Raw genomic sequence first — 16,780 nt, forward strand, 5'->3', positions numbered from 1 at the left:
CCAATAAAACGGGGAGAATGTTTGCGGGACTCCAACCGGAGGGGCAGATCCCAAGTGGAAAGCCATGCCTTCTGCCCAAGCCGGTAGCAGGGAGCAGGGGCCGGTGGCGGTCCGACTGTAGGCTTTGAAAAAACCTATCCACCACAGTAAGGATGGTGATGTTGCCATCTGACAGAGGGAGACCCATGACGAAGTCCAAGGATATATGGGACCAGAGGCGATGAAGTACAGCGAGTGGTTGAAGGAGTCCAGCCGGAGCTTGCCGCCGTTTCTTGTTCTGCGCACACACAGTGCAGGCGGCAATGACAGTGGAGACGTCAGGAACCATGGTGGGCCACCAAAAATGTTGTCAGACAAAACTCAAGGTCCAACGGGAGCCAGGATGACAGGTGACTGTCGAGGAATGTGTCCATTCCAGGGAAAGATGCACCAAATTATGTTTTAACCTTCAACATAGAAATGCTACCAAAAATGATTTACTGAAACTTGTTACAAATGAAAATAACCCATGGCTAAAATCCAAGATGACGTAGCAGTGCAGACGTGTTTGTCATTTTTTCGTGTAAATTCATTTTTTTGTATATATTTCAATCTCTTTTTCAATTTTTTAGTTAAATATACCATCCGGCAACCCGCCTCACCCAATGTGATACGTATCTGCTATTTTTAGACTCTATAGCTAGAACCTCCATCAGAAGCTAGCCATCAGATGCTAACCAGCTAATTAGCTACTAACTATTTAGTCATTGTTAGCCACTGCTAGCGGCCTTTACCTTTAGCTCAGACACCAGACGCTTTTAGCCTGGATAATACCCACCAGTCTGAAAAGCGCGATATCAACCCTGAGCATATCGGACTGCTTTTCTCCACTACATCACCAGATTCCTGCCGTAAGCTCTGGACCATTACTCCAGATCATCGCAGCTAGCTAGCTTCTACCGAGTGACCTAGTCCTGAAGCTAGCCTTGAGCCAGGCCCATCTCCCGGCCTGCTCTGTGGACCCTATGATCACTCGGCTACACAGCTGATGCCTCCCGGGCTCTTCACTAACACAACTAGAAGCCACTACATCACCGGATTCCTGCCGTAAGCTCTGGACCTTTGCATCGGATCATCGCAGCTAGCTAGCTGCTACCGAGTGGCCATAATGGCTAATGCCCTTGTCCCGAAGCTAGCACCAGTTAGCCTCGAGCCAGGTGCATCTCCCGGCTAGCAAACAACTTTTGTTGACACGGAGCCCCGCCGATCCATCACAACTGGTCTGCCTACATATTTCCATCCGATGTGCCCTCAACCGGCCTTTGTCGTACGTCGATGAAGACGTTTCTGCTATCCCTGGCCTGCCAACTTTATGAACGCCGTGTCTCCCACTTGCTAGCGTAGTAACGATCTTCCCTGTTTCATCTATTGCTGTTCACTGGACCCTATGATCACCTGGCTACATAGCTGATGCCTGCTGGACTGTTCATTAATCAAATACTCCATTTTTGTTTATTTTGTTTATCTGTTGGTCCCAGTCTCGAACTCAGGCCCTATATGTAGTTAACTGACCCTCTCTGCCCATTCATCGCCATTTTACCTGCTGTTGTTGTCTTACCCGTCGTTGACTTAGCTAGTTCTCCCAATCAACACCTGTGATTGCTTTATGCCTCGCATTATGTCTCTCTCTAATGTCAATATGCCTTGCATACTGTTGTTTACGGTAGTTATAATTGTTTTATTTTACTGCGGAGCCCCTAGCCCCAATCAACTTGCCTCAAATACCTCTTTTGCCCCATCTCCCACACATGCAGTGACCTCACATAGCATAACTAGTGCCTCCAGAGATGCAACCTCTCTTATCGTCACTCAATGCCTAGGTTTACCTCCACTGTACCCACACCTTACCATACCCGTCTGTACATTATGCCTTGAATCTAATCTACCATGCCCAAAAATCTGCTCCTTTTATTCTCTGTCCCCAACTCACTAGACGGACTGTTTTCATAGCCTTTAGCCGTACCCTCATCCTAGTCCTCCTCTGTTCCTCGGGTGATGTAAAGGTTAACCCAGGTACACAGGCATTTTCATTTGTTGACTTCTGTAACCTTAAAAGCCTTGGTTTCATGAATGTTAACATCAGAAGCCTCCTCCTTAAGTTTGTTTTACTCACTGCTTTAGCACACTCCACCAACCCTGATGACCTAGTCTTGTCTGAATCCTGGCTTAGGAAGGCCACCAAAAATTCTGAGATTTCCATCCCCAACTACAACATTTTCCGTCAAGATAGAACTGCCAAAGGGGGAGGAGTTTCAATCTAATGCAGAGATAGCCTGCAAAGTTCTGTCATACTTTCCAGGTCTATGCCCAAACTGTTCGAACTTCTAATTTTAAAAATGAATCTCTCCAGAAATAAGTCTCTCACTGTTGCCATCTGTTATAGACCCCCCTCAGCTCCCAGCTGTGCCCTGGACACCATATGTGAATGGATTGCCCCCCATCTATCTTCAGAGTTCGTTCTGCTAGGTGACCTAAACTGGGATATGCTTAACACCCCGGCCGTCCTACAATCTAAGCTAGATGCCCTCAATCTCACACAAATTATCAAGGAACCCACCAGGTAAAACCTTAAATCCATAAACATGGGCAACCTCATAGATATCACCCTGACCAACTTGCCCTCCAAATACACCTCTGCTGTTTTCAATCAGGATCTCAGCGATCACTGCCTCATTGCCTGCATCCATCATGGGTCCGTGGTCAAACGACCACCCCTCATCACTGTCAAATGCTTCCTAAAACACTTCTGCGAGCAGGCATTTTTAATCGACCTAGCCCAGGTATCCTGGAAGGATATTGACCTCATCCCGTCAGTAGAGGATGCCTGGTTGTTCTTTAAAAGTAATTTCCTCACCATCTTAAATAAGCATGCCCCTTTCAAAAAATTTGGAACTAGGCCTCCCGGGTGGCGTTAAGGGTGCTGTACTGCAGCGTCAGCTGTGCCACCGGAGACTCTGGGTTCGCGCCCAGGCTCTGTTGTAACTGGTCGTGACGGGGAGGTCCGTGGGGCGACGCACAATTGGCCTAGTATCGTCTGGGTTTAGGGAGGGTTTGGCCGGTAGGGAAATCCTTGTCTCATCGCGCACCAGCGACTCCTGTGGCGGGCTGGGCGCAGTGCACGCTAACCAAGGTTGCCAGGTGCACGGTGTTTCCTCCGACACATTGGTGCGGCTGGCTTCCGGGTTGGATGGCGCTGTGTTAAGAGGCAGTTGGGTTGTGTATCGGAGGACGCATGACTTTCAACCTTCGTCTCTCCCGAGCCCGTACGGGAGTTGTAGCGATGAGACAAGATAGTAGCTACTAAAAACAATTGGATACCACGAAATTGGGGGTAAAAATTCAACAAAAACAAAACAACAAAAAAATGTAGAACGTGTGTACGGGAGGTGAAGTCAGGTGCAGCAAACAGGCACACTTTCATTCCGGTCCAACAAGACAACACATAAAAACATACAAGTGCCAAAACCACAGAATATAACAAAATTAATGCGCTGGACAAATCCACATAACAATAAACAATTACACACAAAGACATGATGGGGAACAGAGGACTAAATACATGTATATTGATTGGGGACTGAAAACCAGGTGTGTATGGAACAAGACAAAACAAATGGACATATGAGAAATGGAGCGGCAATGGCTAGATAGCCGGTGACGTCGAACGCCGCCCGAAAAAGGAGAGGAGCCGACTTCGGCGGAAGTAGCGACAAGATTTAAAAACAGATATATCCCTTGGTTCACTCCAAACCTGACTGTCCTCCATCAGCACAAAAACATCCTGTGGCATACTGCACTAGTATCGAATAGTCAGCGCGATATGCAACTTTTCAGGGAAGTCAGGAACCAATACACACAGTCAGTTAGGAAAGCAAAGGCTAGCTTTTTCAAACAGAATTTTGCATCCTGTAGCTCTAACTCCAAAATGTTCTGTGACACTGTAAAGTCCATGGAGAATAAGAGCACCTCCTCCCAGCTGACCACTGCACTGATGCTAAGAAACACTGTCACCACCAATAAATCCACATGAATCAATAATTTCAATAATCATTTCTCTACGGCTGGCCATGCTTTCCTCCTGGTTACCCCAACCCCGGCCAACAGCTCCTCAGCCACCCCAGCTACTTGTCCAAGCATCCTAGGCATGTCCTTCACCCAAATTCAGATAGCAGATGTTCTGAAAGAGCTGCAAAACCTGGACCCGTATAAATCAGCTGGGCTAGACAATCTGGACCCTCTCTTTCTAAAATGATCTTCCGCCATTGTTGCAACCCCTATTACTATTCTGTTCAACCTCTCTTTCATATTGTCAGAGATTCCTAAAGATTGGAAAGCTGCCACGAAGTTAACAAACAGATCACTGACCATTTCAAATCCCACCGTACCTTCTCCGCTGTGCAATCCGGTTTCAGAGCTGGTCACGGGTGCACCTCTGCCACGCTCAAGGTACTAAACGATATCATAACCTCCCTAGTTAAAAGACATTACTGTGTAGCCGTCTTCATCGACCTGACCAAGGCTTTCAACTCTGTCAACCACTGTATTCATATCGGCAGACTCAATAGTCTTGATTTCTTTAATGACTGCCTCACCTGGTTCACCAAATACTTGTCAGATAGAGTTCAGTGTGTCAAATTGGAAGGCCTGTTGTCCGGTCTTCTGGCAGTCTCTATGGGGGTACAACAGGGTTCAATTCAACTCTTTTCTCTGTATATATCAATGATGTCGCTCTTGCTGCGGGTGATTCCTTGATCCACCTCTACGCAGACGACACCATTCGGTAAACATTTGGCCCTTCTTTGGACACTGTGTTAACAAACCTCCAAATGAGCTTCAATGCCATACAACACTCCTTCTATGGCCTCCAACTGCTTTTAAACACTAGTACGCATGCTCTTCAACCGATCTCTGCCCGCACCCGCCTGCCCGACTAGCATCACTACTCTGGATGGTTCTGACTTACAATATGTGGACAACTACAAATACCTAGGTGTTTGGTTAGACTGTAAACTCTCCTTCCAGACTCACATTAAGCATCTCCAATACAAATTTATATCTAGAATCGGCTTCCTATTTCGCAACAAAGCCTCCTTCACTCACGCTGCCAAACATACCCTCGCAAAACTGACTATCCTACCGATCCTCTACTTCGGCAATGTAATTTACAAAATAGCCTCCAACACTATACTCAATAAACTAGATGATGTCTATCACAGTGTCATCCGTTTTGTCATCCGTTTTGTCACCAAAGCCCCATATACCACCCACCACAGCAACCTGTATATTCTCGTCGACTGGCCCTCGCTACATATTCATCGCCAGACCCACTGGCTCCAGGTCATCTATACGTCTTTGCTAGGTAAAGCTCCACCTTATCTCCGCTCACTGATCACCATAACAACACCCACCTGTAGCACACGCTCCAGCAGGTATATCTCACTGGTCATTCCCAAAGCCAAAACCTACTTTTGCTTCCTTTCCTTCCAGTTCTCTACTGCCAATGACTTTTGGAGCAGTGGCTTCCTCCTTGCTGAGCAGCCTTTCAGGTTATGTTGATATACTGTGGATATAGATACTTTTCTACCTGTTACTTTTTGTACCTGTTTCCTCCAGCATCTTTTCTGTCCTTTTGGGATTGATTTGCACTTTTCGCACCACCAAAGTACGTTAATCTGTAGGAAACAGGACACGTCTCCTTCCTGAGCGGTATGATGGCTTCGTGGTCCCATGGTGTTTATACTTGCGTACTATTGTTTGTACAGATGAACGTGTTACCTAAAAAGCGTTTGGAAATTGCTCCCAAGGATGAACCAGACTTGTGGACGTCTACAAATTTCTTTCTGAGGTCTTGGCTGATTTCTTTTGATTTTCCCATGATGTCAAGCAAAGAGGCACTGAGTTTGAAGGTAGGCCTTGAAATACATCCACATGTACACCTCCAATTGGCTCAAATTATGTCAATTAGCCTATCAGAAGCTTCCAAAGCCATGGCATCATTTTCTGGAATTTTCCAAGCTGTTTAAAGGCACAGTCAACTTCGTGTATGTCAAATTCTGACCCACTGGAATTGTGATACAGTGAATTATAAGTGAAATAATCTGTCTGTAAACAATTGTTGGAAAAATGACTTGTGTCATGCACAAAGTAGATGTCCTAACCGACTGGCCAAAACTATAGTTTGTTAAAAAGACATTTGTGGAGTGATTGAAAAACTAGTTTTAATGACTCCAACCTAAGTATATGTAAACTTCCGACTTCAACTGTATATAGTATATATCAGCTGGAAGTAGAAGCCTAAGTGTTGTTTTCCATTAGTTTACTCCTATTAGGGGAGGGGTAGTAGGGTAAGGAGAACATAATAAATGCAAATATTTAAATATATTTTTCAAAATAAATATATATATGGGGGATTGGAAATATTGCAGACAAATACATTGATGGAAGCTACAATCTATCTGCAATATTAAAGCGGATCTACCTCCTTCCCGCCCCCCAAATAGAAATAGGAAAAGAAGCTAAACCTATTGAAGCAGACAGTGCCTTAGGGAAGTATTCAGACCTCTTGACTTTTTCCACATTTTGTTACATTACAGCCTTATCCTAAAATGTATTTTTTTATCCTCAGCAATCTACGCACAATACACCATAATAACAAAGCAAAAACAGGTTTGTAGACATTTGTGCAAATGTGTTAAAAATGAAAAACAGAAAAACCTTATTTACATAAGTATTCAGACCCTTTGTTATGAGATTCGAAATTGAGCTCAGGTGCATCCTGTTTCCATTGATCATCTTTTAGATGTGTCTGCAACTTGATTGGAGTGTACCTGTGGTAAATTCAATTGATTGGACATGATTTGAAAAGGCACAGACCTGTCTATATAAGGTCCCACAGTTGACAGAACATCAACTGTTCAGAGGAGACTGCTTGAATCAGTCCTTCATGGTCGAATTACTGCAAAGAAACTACTACTAAAGAACAACAATAATAAGAAGATACTTTTTTGGCCTAAGAAACACAAGCAATGGCCATTAGACAGTGGAAATGTTTCCTTTTGTCTGATGAGTCCAAATTTGAGATGTTTGATTCCCAACCACCGTGTCTTTGTGAGACGCAGAGTATGTGAACGGATGATCTCTGCATGTGTGGTTCCCACCATGAAGCATGGAGGAAGAGGTGTGATGGTGTGGGGGTGTTTTGCTGATGACACTGTCAGTGATTTAATTAGAATTCAAGGCACACTGAACTAGCATGGCTACCACAGCATTCTGCAGCAATACACCATCCCATCTAGTTTGCGTTTAGTGGGACTATCATTTGTTTTTCAACAGGACAATGACCCAACACATCTCCAGGCTGTGTAAGCGCTATTTGACAAACATTGAGAGTGATGGAGTGCTGCATCAGATGACCTGGCCTCCACAATCACCCAACCTCAACCCAATTGAGATGGTTTGGGACGAGTTGGACCACAGAGTGAAGGAAAAGCAGCCAACAAGTGCTCAGCATATGTGGGAACTCCTTCAAGACTGTTGGAAAAGCATTCCATGTGAAGCTGGATGAGAGAATGCTAAGAGTGTGCAAAGCGGTCATAGATGCAAAGGCTGGCTACGTTGAAGAATCAAAAATCTATTTTGATTTGTTTAACACTTTTTTGATACTACATGATTCCATAATGTGTTATTTCCTAATTTTTATGTTTTCACTATCATTATATTATATAGAAAATAGTAAAAAAAAATAAAAATAAAAAACTTAAATGAGTGGGTGTGTCCAAAACATTTGACTGGTACTGTATATTTGGACTCACGTGTATATTTGGACTCACGTGTTTTTGTCACGTCCTGACCTTAGTTCCTTTTTTATGTCTCTATTTTAGTTTGGTCAGGGAGTGAGTTGGGGTGGGCATTCTATGTTCAGTTTCTATGTTTTGTATTTCTTTGTTGTTTGGCCGTGGGTGGTTTTCAATCAGAGGCAGCTGTCTATCGTTGTCTCTGATTGAGAACCATACTTAGGTAGCTTTTTCCCACATGGGTTTTGTGGGTAGTTGTTTTCTGTTTTGTGTCTTTCTGCACCTGACAGGACTGTTTCGGTTTTTGGTCATTCTCTTTGTTATTTTTGTTATTTCAGTGTTCAGTTCTAATAAAAGCATGAACACATACCACGCTACGCTTTGGTCCTCACCTTCTTCCACCAACAGCCATTACAGTTTTAGTTAATTGTCATGCAGAAGGTAAATTTGTCGGCCGGTGTCAGTTGGAAAGCAGATTGAATCAGGTTTTCAGGGTTTTGCCTGTGCTTAGCTCCATTCCATAACATGTCTTATTTGGAAAGCTCCCCAGTTCTTAATGATTACAACCATACACATAACATGATGTAGCCACCACTTTGCTTGAGAATATGGAGAGTTGGATTTGCCCCAGACGAAACACATTGTATTCAAGACAAAAAGTGAATTGCTTTGCCACATTTTTTACAGTAGGTCTTTTGTGCCTTGTTGCAAACAGGATGCATGTTTTGTAATATTTTTATTCTGTACAGGCTTCCTGCTTTTCACTCTGTCAATTAGGTTAGTATTGTTGAGTAACTACAATGTCGTTGATCAATCCTCAGTTCTCTAATATCACAACCATTAAACTCTGTAAATGTTTTAAAATCACAATCGGCCTCATGGTGAAATCCCTGAGCAGTTTCCTTCCTCTCCGGCAACTGAGGTAGGAAGGACGCCTGTATCTTTGTAGTGACTGGGTGTATTTCTAAACCATCCAAAGCCTAATTAATAACTTCACCTTGCTCAAAGGGATATTCAGTGTCTGCTTTGTCAATGTTTTACACATCTGACCTTGAAAAACCTCTCTGGTCTTTGTGCTTGAAATGGCATGATATCCAATATTATTGAACACAGAATGAGTCCATGCAACATATTATTAGATTTGTTAAGCACATTTCTACTCCTAAACTTATTTAGGCTTGCCATGACAAAAGGGTTGAATAGTTATTGACTGAAGACATTTCAACTCTTCATTTTTAATTAAATTAAAAAATGTCAACAACAAAATAAATCCACTTTGACATTATGGAGTATTGTGTGTAGATCAGTGACACAAAATCTAAATGTAATCAATTGTAAATGCTGGCTGTAACACAACTACATGTGGAAAACGTCAAACGACAGAGACAGACAGAGACACACGGAACTCCGACACAACATGGGAAACATGGGAAATGTGAACAAAGGAAAACATTAACAGAATGAAATAAACAGAGCTTTTAGCTCGTAAGTGCTATGATGATTATGTGGACCAAAATAATGTTTCACTCTGGTAAGCTAGACTCAGGTAAATAACCTCATTTATTTGGGGAACAGATTATACTAAAATACCTTTCCATACAAACATTTTCCTTCCCAAATGGGCATGAACTATAAACAGTAGCTAACAAAGGAGCTAAAGAATAATATAGTAATGTGCAGTATAATGCTTCTAGAAAGCAATTGCAAAATATATAAGGGAAATAGAACACCTTATTTCAGACAGTACATGTTCATTACGAGGACATAAATCCACGTTGTCACACTCCAGATCAGCATACCTGTCAGGTGATGGCAGTCATTACAGTAAGTCAGACAGTCTTATACAGAACCGCTGATGATAACAGTCTTCAATGGAGAAGCTGGCTAAATGAAATGTGCCTTTAAGTCTGCATAAATCATTCACATAAATCGTGCATCGCTATCAGTGGAACACTTGCATTTATTTTTTTATTTTTTTATTTCACCTTTCACTTTACTTAACCAGGTAGGCTAGTTGAGAACAAGTTCTCATTTGCAACTGTGACCTGGCCAAGATAAAGCATAGCAGTGTGAACAGACAACACAGAGTTACACATGGAGCAAACAATTAACAAGTCAATAACACATGTTACGGATACAGTTATCCTGTGTGTGTATCCTGTGTGTGTGTTTCTTTTCTCTCCTTCTTCCCTCACAGGTGAAAACCATCACTCCCCAATCAGTCAACAATCAAAAGACACACCTCCTCCTACTTCCTATCCTATCACAGTTCCTTCCCCATGGTTTAAAAACCCCATCATTTGTTTGTTCTGGAGCTCAATCTCTCTGTAAATGCCATGTCTGTAGGTCTCTGTGTTTCACTCTCGCTTTGTGTCTTAACCTCTCTTTTGTTTAAACACCTCATAGCACTTTGTCATCACATGTGAGTATTGTTTTTGGTTATGGTGTTTGTTTGTTGCTGGTGGGAAAAGGGGGAAACCAAGACAAGTCGCCCATGGGCATACACTACCCGTAGGTGAACTTTGTTAAATACACTAGTTAGAACTGGGCTGACCACCCACTGTATTTTTTGGTTAGTTAGTTAGCCGTTGTTAAAGTAGGCTAGTCTAGCTTAGGGGTGTTTTTGAATACTTATTGTTTCTTTTCTTGGGTCCAGCTCAGCCCCTTTTCCTGCTCCCCCCATTACCGTGTGTTTATAAATAAACCTAGAGTTTGACGGTAGATTTCTGTTGTCGTGGTTATGTCGTGCACACTTTTACTTTGTCACAATAATAATTTGCATGAGTTATCTTACGGGTCTCATTACCATCCCCCCTAGACTGTCGGGCCAAAAGGGATTCGTAACATAAGTGGGGGCTCATCCGGGATCTGTCATAACTGACACCCATGCCGCTCATGTAGATTGTTGTAGTGGTATAGTTCAGTGTTGAGCGTCATAGCTGAAGTAGCATTAGTGTTTGCTATTTTCTTTGGCACTTGTGAAGTGTAAAATGACTACTTTTGATTTGAAATCCTTTTTGGATAACCCTTCGTGGGAGGTTTTTGACAAATGTCGTAGAGTTGATTTAATGACCTTGGCTGACCATTATTCAGTATCGATTCCGCAGAGTTTAGTTAAGGCGGAGGTTAAACAGCTAGTATTAAATGTATTGTTGGAAGAGCAGGTGCTTGTGTTACCGCTGCCTGAGCCTACTACCCCTGTAGCGGATGTTGCTGCTCCTGTAAGCCCATTGGTGTCTGATAATGAGGGCGAGGCTAAAACACCAGCCACATTGTCCCGTTTTGATCCACTCTCCCCACTGTCAAATGGTGATGCCAGGAGGGATGTCCGTTTAGCACAGTTCCAACTGGAGTTGGAAGAGAGAGCCCAAATTAGGCAAGAGACTCTCCAGTTGGAGATGTGTAAAATAGAGGCAGAAAAAGAACGAGAACAACGGCATTTGGAGATGTGTAAAATTGAGGCAGACAGAGAACAAAGGCAGTTGGAGTTCAAAATGCGCCAAATGGAACTGGAGGCAGAGACAGCGAGGCTAGCCTCCGGTCCTACTGTGTCTGTTTGTGAGCCGTCCTCACCTGCTGTGTCCTCAAACACGTTTGACATTAGTAGGCAGATTGCCTTAGTACCTTTGTTCAGAGAGTCAGAGGTTGACTCCTATTTTTGTGTATTTGAGCGTATAGCCGTAGCATTGAAATGGCCTGAAGAGGTATGGTGCCTATTACTTCAGTTTAAATTAACTGGTAAAGCCCAAGAGGTTTTGTCAGCGTTACCTCTGGAGGACAGTTTGAATTACGAAGTGGTCAAAGCTACTGTTCTTCGTGCCTATGAGCTTGTGCCTGAGGCATACCGACAGAGATTTAGGTCTCATAGAAAGTCTTCTAGTAAGACTTATGTGGAATTTGCTAGAGACAAGGGAAATCTGTTTGATAAATGGCATGCTGCTAGTAAGGTAACTGATTTCAACTCTCTCCGGGAGTTAATCTTGTTGGAAGAGTTTAAAAATTGCTTACCCGAACACATTGTAGTTTACCTAAACGAACAGAAAGTATTATCCTCCCTGGCAGAAGCGTCTGTGTTGGCAGACGAGTTTGTGTTGACGCACAAGAGTGTGTTTTCGGCTCAAACCGAGAGTAGAGCCACTGAGTTTCCTACCTTTAGCCCTAGTCGGCCAGCAGTAGTATATCAAGCACGCCAGAAGAATGAGCGTCCCTGTTTCTATTGTCATAAAGTAGGACATATGATTAATGATTGCTTCCTGCTTAAACGCAAACAAGGGATGCCTCTTCGTGCCAAGCCACCAACAGGTGTTGCTCTAATTCGTACGGTTAAGAGGTCGGCAACAAAACAGGTGCCTCAGGGTAACTGTAGTTTGAAAGTCTCAGTCCCCGACCGCAGTTATGAACCATTCATTTTCGAGGGGTTTGTGTCCCTAACGAATGACGAAGCGTCTCAGCGACCGGTTAAAATCCTTAGAGATACTGGTGCGGCGTAGTCGTTTATATTGTCTGATGTGTTGCCCTTATCTGACGATACATACTGTGGTTCCAGTGTGTTAGTGCAGGGTATTGAAATGGGTTTTGTCCCAGTGCCATTGCACTTTGTGAAAGTACACTCTGAGTTAATCAGTGGAATATTCAGAGTGGGGGTACGCCCTATGTTGCCAGTGAAAGGTGTGACCTTTATAATGGGTAACGATATTGCCGGAGGAAAGGTAGTACCCGTATTGGAAGTATTGGATAAAAGTGACCATTCTCTCTCGAATGAGCTGGCACAGAGTTATCCACATGTGTTCCCCGCTTGTGCTGTCACTCGTGCTCAGGCACTACAAGAGGGTGACGTGATAGATTTGTCGAACACTGTTCTGTTCAAAGAGGTTGATCAAGAAGATGGATTGTGTGATACCTCTGAGAAGCTGATCACCTCTGACAAACAGCCCAGGAAAGAATCAAAGAACGTTGAACTTATTGCTGATGCAATACAGTTACCAGTCACTCGTGAGCAGCTGATTGCTAACCAAAAGGTTGACAACAAGCTTGCTAAATGTTTTTCTAGTGTTGTCTCATTGGAAGATGTGAAGAAGAATGTGGCTTACTTCATTGATGGTAATCTCCTCATGCGTAAATGGAAATCCCATGTTGACGCGGATGGAGATTGGAATGCTGTTTACCAAATAGTGATTCCTACAGCCTTTCGACAAAATGTGTTATCCCTTGCTCATGATCACCAGTGGTCTGGTCATTTAGGAATCACAAAAACTTATGATCGGATCCTTCGACATTTCTTTTGGCCGGGTTTAAAACAAGATGTGGCTCAGTTCTGTCGGACATGCCACACATGTCAGATAACAGGAAAACCAAATCAGGTTATTCCTCCCGCTCCTCTTTGTCCCATACCTGTCATAGGTGAACCATTCGAGCATGTGGTGGTTGATTGTGTCGGACCGTTACCGAAGACAAAATCGGGTAACCAGTTTTTGTTAACGATAATGTGTATGGCTACAAGATACCCCGAGGCCATTCCTCTGAGAAGGATTACAGCCCCGGTAGTGAGTAAAGCCTTAATAAAATTATTCACGACATTCGGGTTACCTAGGTGGTACAAAGCGATCAAGGTACCAATTTCCTATCCAAGCTCTTCAGGCAGGTGTTAAAATCCTTGTCAATTACGCACCGTGTGTCAAGCGCCTATCACCCAGAGTCTCAGGGTGCACTTGAAAGATGGCATCAGACACTGAAGTCTATGCTACGTAAATATTGTTTGGAATCTGAGAAAGATTGGGATGAGGGAGTTCCTCTAGTTTTGTTTGCTGCTCGTGAAACTGTGCAGGAGTCCCTAGGTTTCAGCCCGGCTGAACTGGTGTTTGGTCACACAGTGAGAGGACCAATGAAAGTCCTTAAAGAACAGTTCTTGTCCCAAGAGTTGTGTACCAGAGATGAGAATGTGTTGGACTACATTAGTCGCTTTCGTGAGCGCCTACACCAAGCTTGTGCTCTCGCAAAGGAAGCTCTGTCTTCCTCACAGAGGAGCATGAAAAGACACTATGATAAAGAGGCTGTTTCTCGTCCACTACAGCCAGGTGACCAAGTACTGGTGTTATTACCTGTTCCAGGATCTTCACTGTCAGCTCGTTTCTCGGGTCCTTATTTAATTGAAAAGAAAATAAGTGAAAGTGACTATGTGCTTCAAACTCCAGATAGACAACGCCAATCTCGTGTGTGTCACATTAACATGTTGAAAGCTTACCACACCCGACCCATCACACAGTTAGAGAGTTCAAAAACAGAGGAAGGTACTGCTGTCTCCTCTGCTACTACTGCTATGATAGTGGACTGTCATATTGATGATGTTGATGGCTTGGAGTTGCGCAATACTCAGCAGCAGTGTGTTAGATTGCCCAACTCAGAAATGCTGCTGTCTATCCAATCCGGTCTGGTTCATTTAACGGATGGACAGGCCAATGATATTGTGAGGCTACTACACAGTTTTCCATGTCTCTTTAATGACGTTCCTACTCGCACAAATGTGTTGGAACATGACATTAATGTTGGAAATGCTACACCTATCAAGCAACACCCATATCGTATCAACGCTTCCAAGAGGAAGATAATGAGGGATGAGGTGAGATATTTGTTGGAGAATGACCTGGCTAAGCCATGTTCAAGCCCTTGGAGTTCTCCTTGCATTCTGGTTCCTTATGTACGGATTATCGAAAGGTAAATTCTGTCACAATGCTAGATTCGTTCCCGTTACCCCGACTGGACGACTGTATCGACACTATTGGTGCTGCTAAGTATGTAACCAAGTTAGACCTCTTAAAAGGTTACTGGCAGGTTCCGTTAACTTCATGTGCTTCTGAGATTTCTGCCTTTGTGACCCCAGACAACTTCCTACAGTACTCAGTCATGGCTTTTGGGATGCGAAATGCACCAGCCACTTTCCAACGACTGGTTAACTCCGTATTAGCTGGCGTTCCTAATTGTAGTGCATACCTTGATGACCTAGTGATTTATTCGTCTGAGTGGTCAGATCATGTTGACTCTCTAAGGGTAGTATGTGAACGGTTGGCAGCTGCTTCTCTAACCCTGAACTTGGCAAAGTGTGAGTTTGGAAGGCTACTGTTACCTATCTCGGTAAAGAGGTTGGCCATGGACAGGTGCGCCCTGTTGATGCCAAGGTCTTTGCTATAACTGCATTCCCTGCACCTACCACCAGACGAGAGCTACGCCGCTTTTTAGGGATGGTTGGCTACTACCGTAGCTTCTGTAAAAATTTCTCTGCGGTAGTTGCTCCATTGACCGATTTGCTTAGTCCGGCTCGATCATTTGTGTGGTCCCCTGATTGTAAGAGAGCTTTTGAATCAGCGAAAGCACTCTTATGTAGTACACCTGTACTTGCTGCTCCAGATTTTGAACAACCGTTCAAACTTGAGGTAGATGCTAGTGCCAGAGGTGCTGGTGCTGTTCTACTGCAGCAGGACAAGAGTGGAGTGGATCATCCCGTTTGTTATTTTTCACGTAAATTTAATAAATGTCAAACAAACTATGCGACAATAGAACAAGAAGCTCTTGCTTTGTTGTTGGCTCTGCAATACTTTGATGTATATATTGGTTCCAGTGCCCTACCCGTGATTGTATATACTGACCATAACCCCTTAGTTTTTCTCCACCGAATGTACAACCAGAACCAGCGCCTTATGCGTTGGGCGCTGATTGTACAAAATTATAATTTGGAGATCCGCCACAAAAAGGGTTCTGATAATGTGTTGGCAGATGCTTTGTCTCGGGTGTGAAAATGATTTCTGTATGATTTGCAAGGTTGTTGCTTTGTTGTGAGTATTCACTGAAATACTGTAGTCGCAACCCCTAGGGTTGCTCTTTTAAGGGTGGGAGTGTTACGGATACAGTTATCCTGTGTGTGTATCCTGTGTGTGTGTTTCTTTTCTCTCCTTCTCCCCTCACAGGTGAAAACCATCACTCCCCAATCAGTCAACAATCAATCATCAATCAGAAGACCCACCTCCTCCTACTTCCTATCCTATCACAGTTCCTTCCCCATGGTTTAAAAACCCCATCATTTGTTTGTTCTGGAGCTCAATCTCTCTGTAAATGCCATGTCTGTAGGTCTCTGTGTTTCACTCTCGCTTTGTGTCTTAACCTCTCTTTTGTTTAAACACCTCATAGCACTTTGTCATCACCTGTGAGTATTGTTTTTGGTTATGGTGTTTGTTTGTTGCTGGTGGGAAAAGGGGGAAACCAAGACAAGTCGCCCATGGGCATACACTACCCGTAGGTGAACTTTGTTAAATACACTAGTTAGAACTGGGCGGACTACCCACTGTATTTTTGGTTAGTTAGTTAGCCGTTGTTAAAGTAGGCTAGTCTAGCTTAGGGGTGTTTTTGAATACTTATTGTTTCTTTTCTTGGGTCCAGCTCAGCCCCTTTTCCTGCTCCCCCCATTACCGTGTGTTTATAAATAAACCTAGAGTTTGACGGTAGATTTCTGTTGTCGTGGTTATTTCGTGCACACTTTTACTTTGTCACAATAATAATTTGCATGAGTTATGTTACGGGTCTCATTACCATCCCCCCCTAGACTGTCGGGCCAAAAGGGATTCGTAACAACACAGTAGAAAAAAATAGTCTATATACATTGTGTGCAAAAGGCATGAGGAGGTAGGTGAATAATTACACTTTTGCAGATTAACACTGGAGTGATAAATGATCAGATGGTCATGTACAGGTAGAGATATTGGTGTACAAAAGAGCAGAAAAGTAAATAAATAAAAACAGTATGGGGATGAGGTAGGTAAAAATGGGTGGGCTATTTGCCGATAGACTATGTACAGCTGCAGCGATCGGTTAGCTGCTCAGATAGCAGATGTTTGAAGTTGGTGAGGGAGATAAAAGTCTCCAACTTCAGCGATTTTTGCAATTGGTTCCAGTCACAGGCA

Source organism: Oncorhynchus nerka, linkage group LG2 (assembly GCF_034236695.1).
Source record: "Oncorhynchus nerka isolate Pitt River linkage group LG2, Oner_Uvic_2.0, whole genome shotgun sequence".
NCBI classification, from domain to species: domain Eukaryota; kingdom Metazoa; phylum Chordata; class Actinopteri; order Salmoniformes; family Salmonidae; genus Oncorhynchus; species Oncorhynchus nerka.